Source organism: Equus asinus, chromosome 24 (assembly GCF_041296235.1).
Source record: "Equus asinus isolate D_3611 breed Donkey chromosome 24, EquAss-T2T_v2, whole genome shotgun sequence".
NCBI lineage: Eukaryota > Metazoa > Chordata > Mammalia > Perissodactyla > Equidae > Equus > Equus asinus.
The window spans coordinates 51,129,834-51,139,880 of record NC_091813.1 but is presented as its reverse complement, the minus strand read 5'-3'; the positions used below and the strand labels follow the sequence as shown (position 1 = coordinate 51,139,880).

The window sequence follows — 10,047 nt, the reverse complement described above, 5'->3', positions numbered from 1 at the left end:
TGGGATCAAGGGGATGACGAGGTTAGCCCTACATACTTCAAGGCAGAGGGAGGTGGGGCTGCTGTGAGAGCTGAGAGGAACATGGGAATCTTGCCAGGAGGACATAGCATTCTGAGGCTCCCACTGGGATCTTGCTCATGGGTGCATGTTTACCTGAAGAAGGTGGTTTTTCTGAGTGTAGAGAAACGCACTCTTGAACTCAGCTGGCAGAAGATTGGTTTTATCTGACTGTGCTAGGCTTAATTTGAAGGGGGCCTGCTGACGAAAATGAAATTTCCATAAGTGAAAATTTTGTCAATGAAAATTCATAACTTTAAGTGCTTTTATTGTAAAACATAGGAATGAAAGCAGTAAACTAAGCATTTTACTCAAGAAGCTAGAAAATGGAGAAGAAAAGCATTAAGAAAGGTAAGAATTGACCCTAATCTTTTGAAAATAGACTAAAAGTGGGATTGATAAATACAAATATTCATACAGATATTCATCTTCTTTCTGTTTTCCTGCAGAGATTATTGTCAAAACCTGGCTGACTAGTTAAAAGGGAAAACACAAACAAGAAAGAGTAAGTTATGTGACCACAGTTGAAGAGTTCATTAAACGAGACTGCTCTTTCCAACGCCTGGCTAATAAAGTGTACAATATTGGTGGCATTAACACTCTTTCTGAGAAAATATGAATGACCCAAATTGAATTAAGGATGATAGAATCAGGAAGTAATTCAAAAACTGCAGAGGATGTTAGAAATATGTTATTAAATGTATTCATTTCCTAGGGCTGCCATAACAAAGTATCATAAAATGGATGGCTTACAACAACAGAAATTTGTTCTCTACATTTTTGGAGGCTAGAAGTCTGAAATCAAGGTGTTGGCAGGCAGGGCCATGCTCTCTCTGAAACCTTAAAGAGAAAATCTTCCTTGCCCCTCTGGTTTCTGGGAGCCCCAGGCGTTCCTTGGCTTGCAGCTCCATCACTCCAATCTCTGCATCCTCCCTATGTGTCTATGTCCTCACATGCCCTTCTCCCCTGTGTATGTGTCTATGTTTGTCCTTTTCTTCTTATAAGGACACTAGTTCATATTGGATTAAGGGTCCAGCCTACTCATATTTACGAAGTACATCTGCAACAACCCTATTTCCAAATAAGATCATGCTCTGAGGTTCCAGAAAGGACATAAACTTTTGGGAAATAGAATTCAACCCAGTACATCAAAGAACTACCTGCGAAATACCCTGGATCTAGAGTGTCTTTCAAACTTTTGAAGGTCCGATAATCTCTTCTATTTAAACTTTCTGGAGCATAGTAAGTGATTCGAAGTCCCTCAGTTCTTTAAAAAATATAGTATTATTACCCCAGACCTGACAAATCATAAAATAATTATAGATTACATTTACAAAGAGAGAAATACAAAATCCTAAATAACATATTGGCAAGGGATATTTATCAGAATTATTTAAAACAAGATATCTTGGAGAGTTTGGGTTAATTCTCAAAATTCACATAGGGTTTTGATTTTCACAAAAATAATAATAAAATATATTGAGATGAAACTTGCCAAGGTTTATGACCATCTACAAGAACTTTGTCAATCCCAGTAATGAGCAACCATCCTCTATGCGTGTGTGTCTGTTTGTTTGTGTACTTGGAGGAGTTTGATTACGACTTAACAAGTTTTTTCCATCACTTTTGCCTTCAGGGTGGTTTTCAGTGTTTGAGAATAAAGATGAAAAAAAGTAAATTTGTTTTAAGTTTCAGGGAGGGATTAGTTTAGCACTTAACCATGTGAGGGAATTTGATCACAGTTGAGCGAAAACTTGTTTTAATAGATCAGTTACAATATACAGGTACAATTAGGATAATCTGAAAGTAAAAAATTATATATATGAGAAAACACCTAGTACTATGCCTGGCACATAATTCAAACTTAATAAATGAGAAATGGAGAGGAGAAGAAAATCATACAATACAGTGTGTGTGTATGTGTGAAAAGAATTGCAATATAATTGAGAAAATGTTGAAAAAATGACTGAGAAACTGAAAGGCAAACAGCATTATGTCCTAAGGAGAAATAATAAAAGCTATGGGAAAATCTATCAGTCAAAATTATTTTAGCAAATAGAAATGTGGTAACTATGTTTCCTTGCAAGTCTACTGATAACTAATGAGTCACATTTTAGGCATGAAAATAGTTTTTTCTCCTTTCTAAAACAATGTTTCTGAATAGTAGCTCTTCATAAAAACTGATGCAAAATTAGACTTTTATTTCAGGATAATCATGTGCAATTTAAATGATTTAGTATCTTGCTGAATAACTGCTGTTGGAACATTAAAGTAAGAAGCCAAAAGGAGTAGCAAATCTGAATGGCTGAGGGCATGGGACGGGGCAGTGTTATTAAAATATATGAAGAATTGACATTCACTTATATGTGCATTTTAAGGATTTCTGCCTCTTTTCACCTATCATTAATAATTTAATTCATCCTCATCGTTTATGTTCATGTCATTAAAATATATACACAGCCAAATTCTGTTATAGTGTAGATATTGAACATATGATTAAACATTAATTTGATTATTCAGAGTATTTAAAAATAGCTCCAAAACATAAAAATAATATACGCTCATAACAAACATTTAAATAGTACAAGTATAATGTGAAAAAGTTCACGCACAAACAATTTGGAATCCGTTAATCTAACAGGAGGGTTATAATAGTGCACATTTCTAAACCAATTGATAGAAATGCAAGAACTTATTCAGCCTAGAAAAAGTATTTTCCTCTTGTCTAGCTCATCTTTTTGATTGATTTAGGAGGGAATATATGTATTTATAAATATATTTTTTAAAAAACAAATGGGATAATATTAGGTACTGCTCTACAACTTACTTTTTTATACTTAATTATTCAACATCTTTCTAAACTTTGTACATATATGTATATATATAACAAGTATAACATATTTGATATTAAATACATTCCATAATTTAATTAATCCTAAAGGCTATTGATGGAGACTTAGTTTTTTTAATTTCTTACTTTTAAAACAATGTAACACTAAATATCCTACCATAGTTATATTTGTTTAGTTCTTAAGGTATATGTTATAATATGTATATATGTGTGTTTATATATATGTGATATAATCCTAGATGTGAAATTTCTGGGTCAATAGTTATGTACATTTAAAATTTTGATTTATATTATCAAATAGTAGTTAATAGGATTGATAATCTGCCATAATATTTTTAAGATGCCTGAAAAATATGGGCCAGTATTATAATTGATGAATTATTTCAGTTGTATAGATATGAAAGGCTTATGATAATACTTAGAAATTTATCTAAGTAAGGTAGTTGGTTCAATAATATCTTACTTGAAATATTCTGATTCTGTGTAAAGAATTTTCTGGTAAATTATATTTATAAATGCATCATTTTCCAGTTAAATTTCATATAGAGAAGGAGCAAACTAACAACTTTAAAACATATTAGAAATGGCGTTTAGGAGTTACATATAAATTACCTTGATATGTCAAAGAAAATGTGATGAAAATACAAACAAATACTATGTTCCAATATTTTGGAGATTCAGCACGATTTTGCATTTATGCATGTGCCATGTGATACCCTCCTTACGGCTTAGCACTTGGATAAACACATAAGCATCTAATGAACCATTTAAAATTGGAAGCTAAATGTAGCCATGTGAGAACATCAGGCTTTAAGCATGTTATTGGCTGACAGCAGTACTAAGACTCCAAACTATCTTGTTCTCATTCCCCGTGAGCTGCTATGTTACACAGTGACTAGGTAGAGAAATTAAGCTTCTCACTTTTTCTAAAGTATTACTATGCTTTGGTAGCAGATCACTGAAAAATGGCAGAACAGACCATATCAAAGGAAGTTGATAATCAGCGCTACACTGTAAAGGCTATAGCTTTTCATGCCTACTTGTTGATCCAAATTTTCTAAATGTGCTGAAAGACTTTGAAATCCAAGATAGTGACATCCTTGTTTCTTATCCCAAACCTGGTAAGTCATATAATTATTTTGATTTTTAAAACATATGTTAATGTACATATCAATAATCACTAGAAAATATTATTAGAAATTTGGGGGGGGGGGAAGTAGTTATTTCCCCAAAAATGTCACAAGAGAGGAAACATGTAAGAATGCATGTATCCTGATCAGTTTTAATGGAATATATTACTTCATTTTTAAAAGCACAAACCATTCTTTCTCAGCTTTAAGGGAGTCCAAAAATTCCCAAACACTACTTATTGACTTGAAAGAGCAGCAGTGTGAGCTAGATTTACTCTAGGATGGAAACATTTTCTTCTACTTCCCACACTCTTCTCCTGAATCCAGCTCTGCATGGTCCTTTTTCCTTCTCCATGTCTCTAGTTTGTGGATTTCATCATAGATCTCAACCTACATGGCTCACATAGAGGATATAATCCTAGTTGTAATATTTTTGGATCCAAAATAAAAGCTTTTGAAAAATCATTTCCCTCTGTTAAAAACCTCATTTTACACAAATACACCCTTTCCATGAGTGTCGCTCTTTAGACTTATACGGTTTTGTCAGCGGTTTAATGGGTACATAAGGAACATTGTATTTATATCAAACTTTGTACTCAGGTTCTGCTGCAATTACAAAGGATCTTGTATTAGATAGGATTTGGGATGGTTACCTGTGTTAGAATTATTTCACTCAGTGGCCATATCTGTTTTTCCCAGCTGTCCTCCTGGTCACAGCTGATGGTCACACCTCAGGAACAGAGAGTCTGAAGCTAGCAAGGCCTCAAAGTTTAAAGTTTTAGCAGAGAGAATGAGGCTGAAGTTTGTTAAATTCATCCTACAGGACTTTAGATCTGCTCTGTTTCTTTCATTTTTTTCTTCCAGTCCTTGAGCTTTCCCAGGATTCTTGCAATGCATTGCTTTCCTAAAGTTGGTTACCAGAGTTCATTTCTGTTACTTGAAATGAAACTTCACCTGTATAGGTCTTGAAGAGAGAGGCAGTATTTAACTCTTCATTCTTATTTTTAAAATCAGAGCAATAGTACCAAGTTCAGGAGATCTTTTTTCTTTTTTTCTTTGACAGGTACTGTCTGGACTCAGCAGGTAGTGAACTTAATTTTATATGATGACCATCGGAATGGAAAACAAAATTTGGAAAACATTGAGAGAGCTCCTGGGTTGAATACAATACGTGCAATGCTGATTGTTACTATCGGCCATCACCTTGCCTCCTTGTGAGCCGCCTGCCTTATTACTTGGTTCCCAAAGGTTTGAGAGCCAAAAAAGGAAAAGTAGGCTGTAGTTTTATAATATTTGGTTCAAAGAAATAACTTTTTCTTAGCTGATTGAGCCATACTCTATTTCTGGAGTAAAAAAAAAAGAGTTCTGATAGCTATTTACATATAGATTGCAATTAATTCAAATTTTCTTTAGTATAGCAAAGAGTTTGTCAGTAATTCTGGACAAATGGCAAGCTGTCCATCTTGTGGGTTTTCCCTTTGTTTTTCTTCTCATTTATTCCATCTTCTGGTTTTTTATTTGACAGTTTGCTTATTCTCATAGCAGAGAGTGGTAGTGAAAGGGAGGAGATCTGAAATACATATCAGTCATGAAGGAATATGTATATACTGGATATTTCACTCTTTCCCAGGAAGGCACGCTGGCCTTTAACACTATCTGTATGTGTCCTCTACGATAGGGCATAACCTCCTTGTAAATGCTTGCCTTTGGCACTTCACACACTCCCTTGGGTCCTGGGAAGCACTGGGTTCCCCTCAGGCCTGTGCACTGGGTCAGAGAAGTCTGCAACCTTCTGAAAGTGCTGGGTTGTCACAGCAAGAATGAAAGGTCAGCTCTCTAGAAATCAGATTACTATGGCTGCTCCCCTATTTCCTTCTCCTTCCCAGAGTGTGCAGGATGCTCAGATGTCTGGAAGAGTGTCTTCCACCTATGAGGACCTGGTATCTCCATTAAAGAACTGGAGAATTTTTCTCAACATTCTATTTGAAAAGTTAAAATCACTTAATAGTTTTCGTAAAAAGTACTATGCTTAATAAAAATTAGGATAATTGTATATCTATTTAAAACACTTAAAACCACCTCTTTTAATTTTCAGATTGTGTATGTATTTAGAAAACTTAAAGATGTGTTGACGTCTTTTTATCACTTTTCAAAGTTAGTGGTAAAATTTATGACATCAGATAAAAAGGAAGAATTCATGGAAAGATTTTTCACTGATAAAGGTAACATTTACTTTATTAAATAAAATTCACCCTGCTTTGTGACTTGGATGTTTTAGGTAATATGTTTTTCAGGAAGAGAGTTACATGCTCAGTACAGAAAACGTAAAATGTGATGTTTACGACAATGTTCAGGACTCTATACCGCGAAGGAGACCCTTGAAGGAAATAGTGACCAGGATAAAAGGTTGCAATGTGGAAATAAAAAATAATTTAGTGACTTTACAAAAGTCTCACCGTGCTTAGAATTAGGGCAAGTATCATAACAAGCTATTTATAGTTATTTCAAGAACAAGCACAGGAAATTAGTATGTTTTGAATTCTGTCTTGGTGTGACATGCAGGATGTTTTCGCGTATGTGATCTTTTTATCCCCTCTGCTCCCTGGAAAGCAGACATTCTTACTACCTCTTTATGCAAGAGGAAATGAGTCTTGACACCGTTCAGTGCCTTGACCGTGGCTCCCATGGCTAAACTGTGACAGTGGTAGGCCTATGTGACTCTTGGCTCACTTCCCTGCCCCTATTGTATTTCTGACAATTGAGAGCTGCTTGTATTTGGTTTTATCTGTCGAGTAGAAAAAATATTAGTTGGTTGAATGCCATCCAGAAAGGTAAAAGAACCTGGATATTGTACATGGAGTTTTACTTTCCTTTAGGTCTTATTAGATTTTTGAATTTCTATTTATTTGTTTTATGTTTGTTTTCGCCAGTGGTTGGCACTTCCTGATTTGATCAGATTAGAGGATGGCACACTCATAGGATGACTTCAATATTCTCTTTGTTACCGATGAGGAAATGAAGAAGGTTTGTTATCTATTTGAATGTGGACTGTACCAAAATTTGTCAAACCAGCTCATAACATAGACATAAAAATATATATATTCAAACACATATTATTATAGCAAATTAATCTTAACATTTTTAATCTTTACTATTTTTTAACTTTTCATTTTGAAATAATTATAAATTCACACAAAGTTGCAAAAAAAAAAATAATTCCAGAAGGTCCCATGCACCCTTTACCCAGCCTGTCCCCATGATAGCATCTTGTATAACTATAGTACATGATCAATACCAGGAAATTGACATTGGTACAGTCCCTGGAGCTTATCAGATTTCACCAATTTTACAAGCACCTGTGTGTGTGTATAGTTCTATGTAATTCTGTCACATGTGTAGCTTCATGTAACCACCACCACAACTCCTGGCAACCAATAATCTGTTCTCATCTCTTCAAGTTTATTTCAAGAATGTTATATAAATGCAATCACATAATATGTATCCCTTTGAGCCTAAGCACATACTTTTAAAGTACAGTATACTTGCCTATGGCCTTTTTAGATAAAAACTTTTTTAGGTTCTCAGTGAATGAAGCTTGACTAAAAGTTTCAAAAATGCATGGGTCTAACTTATTCTTAGGTGTTCCTGTTTCCTTTTATTTATGTTAGACAATAGTAATTTATTCATTTTTTCATCTAACACATTTATCTAGTACCTAGCATATTCTGGGAACCATTCTAAGCACTAAACAAAACAGACAAAAATCCCTATTTTTCTATTTAGTATGTTAGTATGTTTCTATTTAGTATGTTAGCAGTTAACATACTAGTAGGGAAATAAAGACAACAAACAATAAATATAATAAATAAGAAAAGTGTTTAGTATATTGGAAGGAGAGACGTGCTCTGGAAAATGACAAAACAGAGTAGGAATCTGGTGATCAGAAATGCAGAAGGGGGGTGGGCATGTCACATTATTAAATAGGATAGTCAGGGATGGCCTCATACCACCAAGGTAAGCAGAAATGAATGGAATATATAGTAAAAAGAGTTTCTTCTCACATTTCTACTTGATTCCTGAACATTTTCCTCAAATTGTTTAAACTACAAATAGAAACACTCATGTATCTTTGAGTGGTTCCTGCTCCACAGAATCCTTATTCACACATCTAGTTCTATCGTGGGCCTTTTCTCTGATATGTATGTTGTCTCTTCGTCTAGGGCTTCATATATGATCAACTTCACCCTCTTCATGACCTCACAAGCACTGTGTTAAAAATCAGCCAATTTCTTAAAAAGAAGTTGACTAATGAGGATGTGGAATCCATAGTGAAATGGGCTACTTTCCAAAACATGAAAGAAGACCCAAGAGCAGATAAGGACGTTGTGGTCCCCACTCTTGACAGGACAGAGAAACAAGACTTTCTTCAGCAAGGGAATAACAAAGTGCTCTGCTTTGTTTCAAAATCAGGGATAAGGTCCTATTATCAGAATGTTCTTTGAAATATTTTTCTGTCTGTAGATGGGTTTTACTGAAGTCTTCTCACTCTCCCAGAATCTCTTGGGCCTAATGACTTGCTTTGGTGACCCAATTACCTGTGATTTGACACCTGTCAGGCACTGGTTGGAAATCTAATTGTTTCAAAAAGATGTTGTTCTAGTAAATTGGCCTAAACTTTGAAAAACAAAAGGAAATCCAAATAGATATAATTTATAATTCAACAAGAGTTGTTGGATATGTGACTTGGTTAACTAAAATTTTAAAGTTGCCATATACACTCTGCATGCCATGTCTAGAATTAAGATCATGCTTGGATTTCTGATATCATCTTCTATAGTATAATCATGCTCTAACACTCCTCTTGTCTTTATTTGCCTAACTGTTCTCCTTGTGATCAGGTTCATCTCTGGACTAAAGTTTACTCTATTGACCTTATTTGGATCTTTAATTTCTAAGTTGATGTTCTTTAACTAACATTGCACCGATTAACTGTGCAATATATAATGGATTGTATATATTCAAGAGGCACTTCCTTTACATCACTGAGTCCCTTATAATACTAGTTATTCATATTGAAGTTGTGGTGGACTTTTTACTGGTTACTTTTCCCATGGACTTTTCTGTATATTCTGTGGTTTCTAGTAAGAGGGAGGATTGTGATGATGCTCTCAGAGCCCAAACAGCTCATATCATCCCTGTTCATTTAGCAAAATTTGATAGCTCACAAACTAATATTTAGAAATATATCATTTTTTCCCATTCATTATGTCTCTGGGCACATAATAGAGTACCCATGGAAGATCACCAAACTCTTTTTTCACCTTTGATATGTCTTGTTTATCCTAAGAGTAAGACACTTGACAGTATCTTTCTTCCCCTTGATCAATTGCCGGTATTCTTTGCTCAATAAATACACTCTTTTCTTTATCTCTCACAACTCTAAGCCTACATCTTTTATCTACAACACTTCAGAAACCGTTTCTTTTTATAGGATGATAAACTTTACCTTAGAAATCACGACTGCTTTCTCAGTTATTACCCTAAATTGGGAGCCACAGCCTTAACTGCAGACGTATCCCCAACTCAGTCCTTTTCTCTAGATCCTCTCTTCACCGTCTCTATCAGAGCCACATTGACCATGAAGCTAATGGGGCTTAGGCTTCAGGGCCCCACGCTTGCATAGGCCCCTTGCCATGCCCTACACTTAATTTTAAATTCATAATTTTGTATTCTTTTTCTTAAGAGACCTCTCCAAATTATATAAGCTTCAGCCCCACAAATCCCAGATCTGTCCTATTCCTATAGAGGCATAACTCATTTTAATGTGCTTCTCTTTATTGTGCTTTGCAGATACTGTATTTTTTAAAAGACTCTCCTCAGCAAAAAGATTATGATTTGCTAAAGGCTCAAATGATAGTCAGCATTTTTTAGCAATAAAATATTTTAAAATTAAGGTATGTACATTGATTTTTAGACATAATGCTATTGCACACTTAATAGACTACAGTA

The 10,047-nt window shown here is 34.6% G+C and overlaps 1 pseudogene; it reads left to right on the top strand.

Annotated features, from left to right (window-relative positions):
• Positions 1–383: 383 nt before the first annotated feature.
• LOC106847067 (amine sulfotransferase-like) overlaps positions 384–10,047 on the top strand; it is a 175,475-nt pseudogene continuing 165,811 nt past the window's right edge.